A 13,002-nucleotide genomic window follows, 5' to 3' on the forward strand; every position below is an offset into this window, starting at 1 on the left:
CTACCGTTTATTCACGGTATGTCACTGTAAGCCCGCTGCAAGGTAATAAACTGCAATATATTAACCAGTAACTTACCGTTGGTACGCATCATCAGTACCAAAAATATTCATCTCTGCTAGAGGACACCGTGTCCTAACAGGCGGTCATTTACTCTTTTAAAAGGTCGTAATTTACCGTAATTTCAGTTAACAGTAACATACTGTAAGAGACTGGAGGGTTCCAAAAAAGTTGGATGGATGGATACACACACACACACACACACACACACACACACACACACACACACACACACACACAAAATATAATTCATGTGCTTTACACCACTTTATTTCAATTCTGATTCTTCCCTGCTGAAATACACATTTCCAAAATCAAAAACTGAAAAGAACTGAAAACATATTTTCATTGAGGAAGCACTTGTTTTTACTAAACCATGTAATCCATTATTTTCTCAGATGGTTGTACAAACAATAACAATATTATGTCATATCCATATCATGGCAGACAACACATGCTCAAGTGTTGGGTTTCCTTACTTATATTTTGTAGGGTCTCAAACCTACAATGTGAAGTGCCTTGGCATTCATTTTGTTGGCACCATACAAACAAACTGAATTGTAATGGATATAATATCAAGCCCCACACGTCTGCCTTTATATACACTTTGTCCAAAATACTGGCTCACACGACCAAATCATTGCACAAAACAGGGTCCACAAGGACATGGATGAGCGTGTGTGGTGTGAAGGAACTTGACTGACCTGCACTGAACCCTGATCTTGCTTTGTGGACTGAGTTCATTGATTTGTAGGGTGAGCCAATACATGTGACAATTAAAGTGTAAGTAGCTGAAATAATTTTTAACAAACGGGTAAAAGAAGGTTAGCACTGTTGCCACACAGCAAGAAGGTCCTGAGTTCAATTCCACCATCAGGTCTTTCTGTGTGGAGTTTGCATGTTCTCCCCGTGTTTGCGTGGGTTCTCTCCGGGTACTCCGGCTTCCTCCCACCGTCCAAAGACATGCAGCTTGTGGGGATAGGTTAATTGGATAATACAAATTGCCACTAGGTGTGAATGTGCGAGTGAATGTGAGTGTGAATGGTTGTCTGTCCCTGTGTGTTGGCCCTGCGACAGACTGGCGACCTGTCCAGGGTGTACCCCGCCTTTCGCCCTATGACAGCTGGGATAGGCTCCAGCGCCCCCCGCGACCCTGAAAAAGGATAAGCGGAAGTGAATGGATGGATGGATGGGTAAAAGAAGGGGAAAAAATCAAAACTGTTGCACTCAAAAAAACCTATTGGACAGAGACAGCGTCTTGCAAGATGGCGAGAGAGCTTGTCTTCATTGTTGCTCGTCTTGTGTAAATGTCCAGAAAGCATGGGCCATGGATCATCTGTGGAGACATGGGTAACAACACATTGGTCACTTAAATTATACAAGAAATTTACTAATTTCCCTAATTTGAAGTTCTCCACTCAAATTCAGTAAGCCACTGGAGGAAAGTTGTGACATGAGGGTTAATGTGAACAACCTTTCGCTTCACAGTGGTCCCAGTCTTCCTGCTTGTCCCAACCTTGGAGGTACATTTTGTTCCCTCTTCAGGGTTTATCCTTACAAAAAACCTTGCACCCGCTGACTCCTGGTATTCCAGGTTCAATACATAGAATGAACCAAAGAAGACTGACATTGCATCAGCACAGGTGTTCTCTTTGTCCAGCTCAACAATTACACGCCCCTCTGCACTCACCATCCAGCAGGTGGCGGTCATTGAACTTTGTCCTTAAATGTATAGGGGCAACATGTTGTCATTATGCAACATAAAATAATTTCAATACTTCACTTCTTCACACTGTCTAGATAGTCATAAAGCAAATAGCTACGTACAGTTAATTATTAATGGCCTTGTGTACATAGGTCCATTTTAACATATTATAATTGTATATAATTGGGAATTATTCTGCACATTAAACACACCTAACAAAGAGTCAGCCCAGTTAAAGTACCGGAGGTGAATCAACTGTATGGTTATTTTGGAGTTTATAGTTTGTGCTGCTGTTAAACTTTACAGTATTGACTTCAGTATTTCTGCTGTTGGTGTAGCTAGACTACTGTTGATCAGTAATATGTAATGTGAAATTTGATATTGTTACTTTGCTGGATTCACTGAGACACATGTCCAACAACCTTGATTTATAAAGGAAATTACAGAAATTTGAGCTAACAAAACAGAGACTGGATACCTGTGTCCACGAAAAGCTCCTGTGCCAAACAGAAATTTTAATATGGTCTAATCAGCTCTATGTCATAAATGACTTCTTACCAAGCATAATCAGCCTTGGGGTGCTTGGCAGGCTTTTAACATGCAAACTGAACAATATAAATTTGTGTGCACTGAAGCCACAAAATTTAGAAATACACAGTTGCAAAAACTTCAGTGACCAATTACCTTTCCTGAATGACATATTCAATGCAAAAAATAAGAGTATTGTCAATAGGGACCAATTCCCAGTTTTTACATGATCAAAATTATTCACAAAAGGCTTCAATAAACAGAAAATGTGTGCCAACAACACTGTAAAACCTGACAAGTTAAGTTAACTCAAATGATTTGGGGAAACCGATTGCACCAATTGATTCAAGTTTTATAACTTAAACAGTTTGGGGTTATTTAAGTACTTTATTAGAGTCCCAAGAACCCAAAGCAAATATGATAATGTAACTCAAATGCATTATGTTTATTTACTCATTGTATTTAGTATGTTTCAACTTAAACCATTAAATTTCTTGTACTAAGATGCTGTATTTATTCAAACTTATTTAAAGTGTTACATGCTCATATTCAAATTAAGTTAAATTAACTTAAATGGTTGTATTTAAACAACTTAATCCAATTGGGGAAACCGATTGCACCAAATGGTTCAAGTACTATTAACACAAAACCAAGCTATTATTCTTTCCATTCAGTTTTTATTAACTTTAACTGCAGAGAAAATACAGAATGAATACAACCATACTTTCAGTCATAACCTATGACTGCTAAAGCCATTATCAAATAACAAATAATTAGGCATTTTAAAACTTGCACTTTTAGGGAATTTTGAATGTTTTTTGTAGCATTTTGAAAATCGATTAAATGTACAAAACACAAATTTAGTCATGTAGACCTGATACATAGGTGTACATCATAAAAAAACAATAGTCTAGAGGCAATTAGAGCCATAACAATCACAATTTTAAGTAACATTTAGTATAATAATGAAATCACATGCACTACAGCAATGCAACTATAGAAAACAGCTGAACTAAGGATGTCACTAACAAAAAGTATTCTCAAAGGTATTTGTGGCTTCGCAACAGTTTTGCCCAGACCTCGAGTGAACTGGCACTCATCACACAATTAAAAAATAAAGCATGAAAGTATACTGTACATATTGACTAATTATCAGTTATCTCGCAAAAGATTTCCATGTAACTAAAATATGTTTTTAGAAATAAGCTTAAGATTACACACTATGTGAAGATTTTTTTCAATCACAAACAAAACGTCAAATATGGATTTTCTCCTTATTCTTAGCTTTCTCCACATTGCCTTTTAGAAAGCTAATTATTATACTATTGAAGCCATTCACAGATAACTGAAAAAGCACGAATATAGTGACCAGTGAAAAACAAACATCATCTGCACAAGCTCATTTTTTAGTGTCTGCAATTTTGGTTTTAGTTGCTTTCTCTCATCGTCTAGCTTCAGCAACACTACTTGAATGAACTCAAAAAAGCCAGTATACTTCATAGGATAGCTCAGATGCAGAGCATAGATTAGCCCAAACAAAGACACCAGGGCATCAGTCCATGAGTGATGAGTCATAACAAACTGATCTTCAAGTTCTATGAACACTTGGCGTGGTGAGAAAGGAACTCCTCCAGGCACCTCCTCTTCATCGACATCAGCAACCAGAGCAATTCTATGGCTTCATAGAACTCAATTTCACCCTAAGATATAATACAGAGTGCACAATTATTCATCTGTAATATCTCTGTTAAAAGCATAAATACAAATGTTCAGGCACCTTTCTTCAGTTTTTCAAATTCTATATATCATAACATGTTTTAAGTTGACAGTGAAGGTTCATTTTTCATTCATCCAGGTAGTCAAATCAAGGATGAAAGAAGTTTATAAGTCATTCAACTTCACGTCTTCAACTTTCAACCCAAGTCCAGATGACTTATAAACTCCTTTCAACCTTTTTTAAATTCAAATGTGCAAATTATTGTAATACCAAAGTACCTTGCATGTTTTGAAAATCTCTGAGGTACATTGGTAGGCCGGCCAGAACTGCTGTTCTAGTTGCATAGATGTCGTTTGTGTCCTTATACATATATATATATATATATATATATATATATATATATATATATATATATATATATAGGTTCGGTTCGGTTCGATACTTTGGTGTCACGGTTCGATATTTTTTCGTTACAAAAAAATGTTCATGCCTTTTTAATTTGTCATTTATTAAAATTATAAATATATATTTTAACTCAAAGGTACAGTTTTTAAATTTAACCCTAACCCTTGTGCGTGTTTTTTATTTTGACAGCGAATGCGCACCTGCGGACCACTTATGTGCAGCCCTGGTTATTTAGCTCATCATATTGCAGCCACAGAAATTCTTTTGTCCATGAAACCATAAAGCTGCACTTTCTTTTTGCCTTATAGTCTGATTTGTCATAACTTCTCCGTTTTGTGGTAAGCTTTTCTTTGGCTGTCACTTCTTCACCCTGACCTGTCTTATTTGGCTCAGCAGAACTGAAATGCTTTTACACACTCACTCACATAAGCTCAGCGATTCTCTGCGCGATCAACCTCTCACATGTTTAAGCTGCGGGAGATTTCACTTGTCATGTTTGCATAGTAAGCTAACGATTAATAAGACGATGTCAGAGGAATTGGTGCACAAATTATCATCACTCACAGATCAGTGCTGTCGCTCTCTATACACAGTTCGCGCGATTGCAAAGTGAAAGCAAAAAAACAAGCGCAAATTCAAACGCGACTTCAATATGTCACATATTGACAGTGGCTCACCGATGCCAATGACATAATTACCCAGCTACATTTCTGAAAGAATGCAGAAGCATTGACATATATTTTTCCTACAATAGCCCGACGGGCAGGGAAGAGATAGATTTTGGTAGCCCGACTGAAAAAAATCGCTAGCCCCAGGACGTCGGGCTAGCGATATTGCAAGCCCTGTATCTGATTGAGGAATCACTCATCTTTGGAAAAGAGAGTTTATTACAGAGAAATGTCTCTTTCCAAAATAAAAGCTATACTATCCGCTTCTTCTGGGCTATATTCTCAGCAGCATAAGGAGAATCATGTGCTAACAGCGGTCTAAATGACTCGGCTAAAGTTAGTAGCATGCTTGCTTTTTTTTGTCTGCTTCCACTTGTCTTTGCACTAGGATGATGTCGGCGTAAATGTGCAGTCATATTCGTTGTGTTCCCGCTAGTACTTTCAGGTTAATCTCGTTGAAATGACCTTAACGCCACAACACGGCAAATCTCCGTTAACGAGCTACCGCCGATCGCTCCGTGCATGGGGCTAGACGGCCAACACGTTAACGAGCTAACTGCGCTAACACACTAGTTCACACCAATGTAATTGAGCATTGCATGGCACATCCAACATACTGTTTTACTTTAGTCCATGACTCGCTTACCTTCAGGGTCATACGTCACATGAAAACCAAAATAATTCCAAACGCCAGATCTGAATGACGTTCAATTTGCCTGTTGCAAGTAGAGCTTAACTTCTGTCTCGCTAGCTTGCCCTGCGCTCTTCCTTCTGACTATGCTGTCTGTGTTGAGCGCTCAGTGGATCTGCGCTCGACAGTGCAGCCTAGGCGGAGTAGTCGAACACAGATTCACTGAGCGCTCCACACAGACAGCATCGTCAGAAGGAAAATTGATAAAATAAATTACAAATGCTGTATTGTTCGATACATATGCGTACCGAACCGAAAGCACTGTATCGAACGGTTCAATATCGATACGAATATCGTTGCACCCCTAATAATATATATATATATATATATATATATATATATAAATAAACAAACACATAACAATGGCAACTGCCAAGCAAGCAGAATAATAATTAGTATCTTTTAAATACCTGTTTTCCATATGCCGACAAAAGCTGCTCCATCCTTTCACCGACCCGTCCAGTTTTCCTCTTTTTGTAAAGTCCAGTCAGCTGAGGAGCATAATCATCCAGCGCAGCATAAAACACATGTGGCAGATTCTGATTGGTGATCCGATGAAATTCAAAGTAGAGCTGAAGAGAATTCCAAAAATATTATAAGCAAAACACAGCATACTATATGAGCAGCAAATGTTATATACGTAGTTGTACTTACCTGTGTCTCATGAAAGAGTGCTGGCCATGGTCCCTCACCTGGCAAAATTTGAGGTTATTGGATGAGGGCGATTAACTTTGTCAGAATGTTGGTATGGAAAGTGCAGAATTGCTCTGTTTAAGTCTTCTAAGTTAAAATATCTCTTAGAAATCAAACCTTTAAACAATGTGCCAACTCCACTGAAATGACACCTTCAAACAGGTCGTGTAGGAAGTCAGGTGGGAAGCCTGTGACAGGATGAAAGAAAGAGAGATGGTCAGAAGGAACACAGGTGTTTTTAACACCATAGTTTTCCTTAATGTCATCATTCTGAAGCTCTTGCACAATAATTATCATGAGCATCTTTTGTTCTCATTACATAATTCCCTGTAACAGCATTTTCTGTTTGCATTTCTGTTTGGGTGGCATGACAAAACCTACAGAAATATGTAGACCTGAAACTCTCATTGAAACCAGCAAGTCCATGGGCAGAAGGTTGTCTGCCACAACAGAGTAGACAGTGCCTTTAAGACATTCACCAAGAGTCTCAATGTAGGCACCTACTTCTTCAAGAGTTTTCAGATCATTTAAGAGTGGTGACAGCATTTCCTTACACCCAAACTGGCGTACATCATTGGAATTGCACAGCAGAGCAAGCTGGGTGCAGTGTAGAGCAGAACAAGATTTAACTGGAAAGTTTTCCAGTGTCCAATAAACTGCAAAGACTTTATGTATTTTCTTTGAGGTACCAAGTGGGTTTGTGATCAAAATCATCCACATAAAGTATCATTGACAATTTCTGTCCCTCTTGTGACAGTAGAACATTTTCCTGGTAGTAGGATCCATCACAAAATGACATGAAATGTCCAGGAATCTGTGTGGGTGCTTGTTTAATTTCTTCAAGCACATCATTTTTTTTCAACAACAATTGCAAAGATGTGAGAATAGGCACATACATATAAGTGTGCTTTGACGATTCAATTAAATACTCCACAGGTTTGACATATGGAAAATTTTCTTCATAATATGATTTCCTCCTCTTTGCTGTAGATAGTGGTCCTTCAGATGTGACACATTTATGTAAAACATTACTATCAGAAACTGCCTGACAAATCTCATCCACCAGTTTGTCCGTATATGTACAGTTGTGCTTTTTCAGTATATCTACAACTGATTTTCTAACCAAAGGTTGTGATAACAAAAACAACTGATCAATATGCTCAATAATCTCCTGTGTTGCTCTCTGGGACACATGGAGAAGGGTCTGCATTTTCAAGAAAAATCCAGCCAGATTGTATTGCAACTGCTCTTCTAAACCCTCAATTCCACTGATTTCACTGGTGGATGCCACTTGATTGTCATCTGATGACTCTATTGAATCAAGCTGCATGTCATCTTTTTGTTCTACATTTATAACACTTTGCACAATGCCTTCATTGTAACTTGTTGAATTTTGGTGGTCTCTGCATTTGTGGGCATTGAAGGTTGAGTAGACATTGGTTTTAAAATTGCAGTTCTTGAAAGGACATGGAACAGTTTCTTTTCGTTTTAAATGCCCCCTCAGATGGATAAACATTTGGCTTTCAATAAATGGCTGCTTAAAATTACACATAGAGCAACAAAATCCATAATTATTCAAATCTGGATAAGAACCGTCTTTTCTTTGCGTGGGAGTGTGCATTGTTGACATGTGTATCTTTAATGAATTAAATGTATTAAATGTACACATGCATGTGTTGTAGAGACAGGGTAAGGGTGAAATTGTGGAGTACTGACCATGGTTGAGCCGATAATGCTTCAACAACATGACTTTTATGGCAGTAGAAAAACTAGACAAACTACACAACTTGCAATTCCACATTTTGATACCAAATCGTTTTAAAATCACCTTTACTGGTTGTCTTTAGTGCAGTGCTGGATGATCTCTCGGCATGCTACTGCTCCTTCAATCGTCAGACTGTAATAACACAAAAGCCATGAGGACAGAAAGCTAGCAGAACAGTTTTTACTTTTACTTCACTTAAAAACAGTCAATCTGAATAACACAAGCTTGGAAAACAGTAAGATTTATTCTTGCACTACAGTTCATTTTCAATTCAGGTTGGTCAACTACTCTATACGTTATAAAATAATAAAGCAATTTTACACAAGTACACAATAGGCTAACCCTTGGAAAGTACAGAGTCAGAAACGTTTAGGTTTGGTGCAGTGCAGCTTTGAAAAGGTAAATTATTTCGCGACTAAAATGCCACTAACCATCATATTCAAAATTTGTGAAGGCGAACTTGTCCGTTAAACTCTTAAAATTAACACTAAATAAATTTTCTACTATTTTCACTGTGTCAAAAGTAGGCTACATTTGAACTTGATAAAGGTCAGAGTCAGAAAAGTGTAAACACTGATTTTACCAAAGGTTTTGTGGCATGCAGTTTGCAAAAATCAGACTACTTACCAACTATTGATTGAAACAAGCCACCAACCGTTAATTTTTTAAATTGTGAAGGCAGACTCCATACAGCGCTAGGCGGGAATTGTGTGCTGGCAAGCTAAGTTACGAGCTACTACAACAAAGTAGTCTGATAAATTACAACGAAGTACAACTAAAACAAAGCAGTCTGATAAATGTACGTTTTGTATGCTAGAAGTAAGCATTAACAAAAAAACATAAAAATAACTTTATCTTGTACTTTCCACTCTCTTGACGAGGCTCCTGTCTCATGGCCGACAAGTCCAGGCAAAACACTGGGGGCGGGGCTGTGGATGATGACTAATACAAATGAATTAGCACAACTTAAACAGTTTAAAGCAACAGTACTTAAAACGTTACAAAAACATAATGTGTACTTATTACAATAAAGTTATTATATCATATGTATACTTTTGGGTCTACCTAACACACTTCATGAAAGTTACTTTAACTATTTTTCAGAACTGAGTAAGAACAACTTACTTCTTTTAGTAAGATGCACTGTTGGGTTTTACAGTGAAGAGAACAGTGCACAAAAATGAAAAGATATTTGAGCTCGACGCTTTAATGGGTTTAACATGACTTAGTCAGCACTCCGCACCGTACAGGTAGTACAAGCACACCTGAAAACACTGACCAGCTAACAGCTTTAAGCATTTGGGCGCAACCTCGGTAGTTCACCGATTCACCTGTTGCAAACGTCCAAGTTTCTATCAAGTCTCATAAATCCATCGGCAAATTACCTAACTAGTCTTTTGAGTCTCCACATTCAGAGATATTGACAATTTGTCTTTAAATGAAAATATCCTGGTAGGGTAGCTTAAAAGTCAAAACAAACAGTACTAAGAACGCATTTCGGACTTCTCTCGAATAAGTGAAAAAAACACTTACCTTCAGACTGATTAGCAGGTTCCGATCCAACTTTAATGTGTCCCATGTCAGTCCGTTTTAGGGAAAAAGTGTTAAGTGGTTTCATTTAATTTTGAGATACTCCCGCATGGACGAGCAGCAATTTGGAGTCTAGCAGAGTTACCACGAATAGCATACGATCTTCAGATATAATCCAATCAACCTTGCATTTAACCCGATTGAACATCCAGTTACCTCTGACTACTTCTAAGTTGCACATGTTAACGGTCTCATCATCACTCTGTGCTGCAGCGAACTGTATCTGTGGCACAGAATATTTGATGGCCATGTCGTTCTCCTGCTTTGCAGCTTTTTTTGAGTCTGAATTGCGGCTTAAACGTGCAAAACTAAGAGAAGCAGACCAATATTTTCTTCTTGTTGTTATTTAATGGTGGTTGGCAACCAGCGAAAGGAGCATTAACCACCTCGAGCACTATTTTCTATCCCCAGTGTTGTTTTGAAAGTGAATACCCAACGTGTGCGTCATACGTCACGTTGTACGTCAGGTGAAGGTGTGGTGTCGGCTATCGCACCTGTCGCATTACAAAGCTTTAAAAACGTAACAATCCAACACAACCCAACGCGCTAAACTGTGATAATGTGTTACATTATCACTGAAGGAAACGGCTTCCAGGGCCTAATCCGTGGATCGGCTTCCTCCGAGGCGTGGACGTCTATCAGCAGAGAATGTACCTTAGTCTGTAACACAGTCAAATATATTCTCAAGTAATATTCAAGCATGCCATTCAGCGTGTTAGTACGAGCTCGGGAGCAGCTTGGGAGAACAAGAAAACAGAGACTGCTTCAGGTTGTCTTCCCAAATTGACTCAACTTTATTCACAAGTACAACAGTTTATATAGAGGGACAAATTCATGAGTCAGCAGATTCTCAGTTTAAACCAGTACAGACCAAGATAAGGGAGCGTCTTTCTGCCCTTGGGTGAAGAAGCATCCTTTGTATAGTGTATCAGTTCAGCTACAATTGTGATTATCTCAGCGACATATTTTCAAGGCACGAAATAAAGAGTTCTTTCATTAGTGAATTCTGAAACAAACCATCTGGCCTTCAACAGGCGTCTCCTAAAAGATTAAGAAACTAATGTAGCTGAGGGAGTGATCTCTGTGGTATTTCAACCTTGTACCAGCCTGTGATTCTCACACATCAATTCTTGGGTCAAAGAGAACAATAACTAAAACAAAGGGGCCTTATTGAATGACAGAGTTTTCCTGCATAATGTCACTATAAAACAATATCCAGTAAATGCTCCCATGGTACTAAAATACCTAACAATCACGTATATCAGGACATCTCTTCTGAACCAAGACGAAGTGGTGCTACAAAGGAATTATTTCTTTAGGAGAGCATTTAATAGCAGTCTGGCCTGCAACAAAATGCACCGCTAAAAATACAGTTTCTGCTTGTCCCAGAATTTATTAATTTTGAGAGTGAAGTTGTAGGACTGATGCTGGTTAGTGGTGTAGGTTTCATGGATGTGACACCTTGTGTAAAATGACGACCAGAGCATATTATTAGGTCAGTTCACTGTAGTTAGGCAGAGGTGTCTTAAAAAGTACCACCTTATACAAAACAAATGAAGGTCCAGTATAAGAAAGAATAAGAAGAGAAAAAAAGCAACATCCTGCTAAATGAAGTCATTTTTAAACATTACTCTAAATGTAGCCATTAGTTTTTGTTGCTGGCCATACAAAAATAAGTATACTTCAATTATATTTCCCAAGTATATCTTACCTAGTACGTATACTAATAATGCTTCTTGGGACTATATTGGCCCCCGTTTTAGTACATAACAGTATTCTTGAAATTAACTTTTAGATGTACTTTTTGTTCACCATAATTGTACTAGCATAATGTCATAATGTCTACAAGAGTATAATTAAATATACTCGATTCTATCACAATACTAACCTTACAAGTATACTATTAATTAATAGTATTACTAATGTTTCACATTGTTTGACTAAACAAATGCATTTATTAATATATGAGGTTCCATTCAGTTCAAGGAATTAAATTTTAGTGTGGCTGCAACTTACTCCTTAAGTTAAAAATTATGCTGTATATTGTAGTTTATATGTTATACTGCTTTCACAGTGAATCACATTTTATAGTAATACACTCTGAATGAGGATTTTTTTTTCTCAAAGATATTTTTATTGAGTTGAAGCAACAAAGAAAAGCAAATACACGCAGAATTGTCAAACGCCAAACAAGCAAGTTTCACAGTGACTGTTAAAACTGAAATATCAGAATACAGATTAATGACACACTCACATGTCTTATAGTTGCTTCCAGCAGTTTATCCCCTACCCACAACACTTAGAACCCCTATCCCTCAGACCAGGAAGGAAAAAACCCAACAAACAAAGCAAGAAAAAAGAAGCAAACAAATAAAAACAACTGAATGAGGATTTAAGTAATTACTCTTAGATCTACAGTAGAAAACAACAGAAATCCGGATGGTGTAATAGTATAATCTCAGTAACATCACCAATTGTTACATTTGCTGTATTTTACAGCTGTTTCCATGAGTACGGTGAGTTACCGTAAAAATAGTGTAATCTCATGGAATTTTCCCACAATTACATGCAAATTACAGTACTAAACTGCTAACATCCTTTAGAGTTTTTTACTGTTGATTTTGCAGTACTAAGCTATGGAAATTACTGCAAAGGCTAACAGTGTTCATGTTTTGAATCGGGTAATTTCATGGTGAGAAATGTCTTTGACAAAAAAAATGCAGGATTAATTAATAGCTGTATATGACTGCTAGGTTAGGACGTGGTTAGGTGCAAATACTTAAGAGAGAGAGATTTTGCTCTATTAATATTTAATGGAAATCTTTTCCTCCATAAGATTGTGGGCAAAGTCAATAAATTGTCTCCTGGCTTTCAGGTCCCCCTGAGCCAAATTTACAGTTTTTGCAATTAAGAAAAGAAAAAAAGATTTAAGGTGAAACAAATTTTTTCAATTCATGGAATGATGACATTATCACTCATTCCATATTGTTCCTAAAGTTTGCAGTCTTTTTTTTAGTTAAAAGTTAAAGCAGAGCTTGTTTTTTTAGCTTCTTTGATAATGTAACTCTGCATATGTGTACATGCCTGTGCACTGATGTGTGCATGGGGGGTGATTTGACATTACAGTCCCTTGAAATAGCATTCATAGTCCTTGAACTTGTGCACATTTTGTCACCTTACAA

General features: G+C 37.5%; 1 long non-coding RNA gene across 1 annotated transcript; it reads right to left on the reverse strand.

The window, feature by feature from the left end:
* Positions 1 to 6,185: 6,185 nt before the first annotated feature.
* Positions 6,186 to 9,618, reverse strand: LOC147309021 (uncharacterized). The gene is made up of 5 exons (XR_015126168.1): positions 8,858 to 9,618; positions 8,294 to 8,362; positions 6,583 to 6,653; positions 6,427 to 6,464; positions 6,186 to 6,344 (listed from the first exon to the last, which is right to left on the reverse strand). It is a non-coding gene; the product is annotated as an uncharacterized LOC147309021 (long non-coding RNA).
* Positions 9,619 to 13,002: the final 3,384 nt, after the last annotated feature.

This window comes from Aulonocara sp. 'chitande type north' Nkhata Bay, linkage group LG18 (assembly GCF_057382095.1).
Source record: "Aulonocara sp. 'chitande type north' Nkhata Bay isolate Kocher_YH1m ecotype deep benthic linkage group LG18, A_spYH_male_GT1.1, whole genome shotgun sequence".
Lineage (NCBI taxonomy): Eukaryota > Metazoa > Chordata > Actinopteri > Cichliformes > Cichlidae > Aulonocara > Aulonocara sp. 'chitande type north' Nkhata Bay.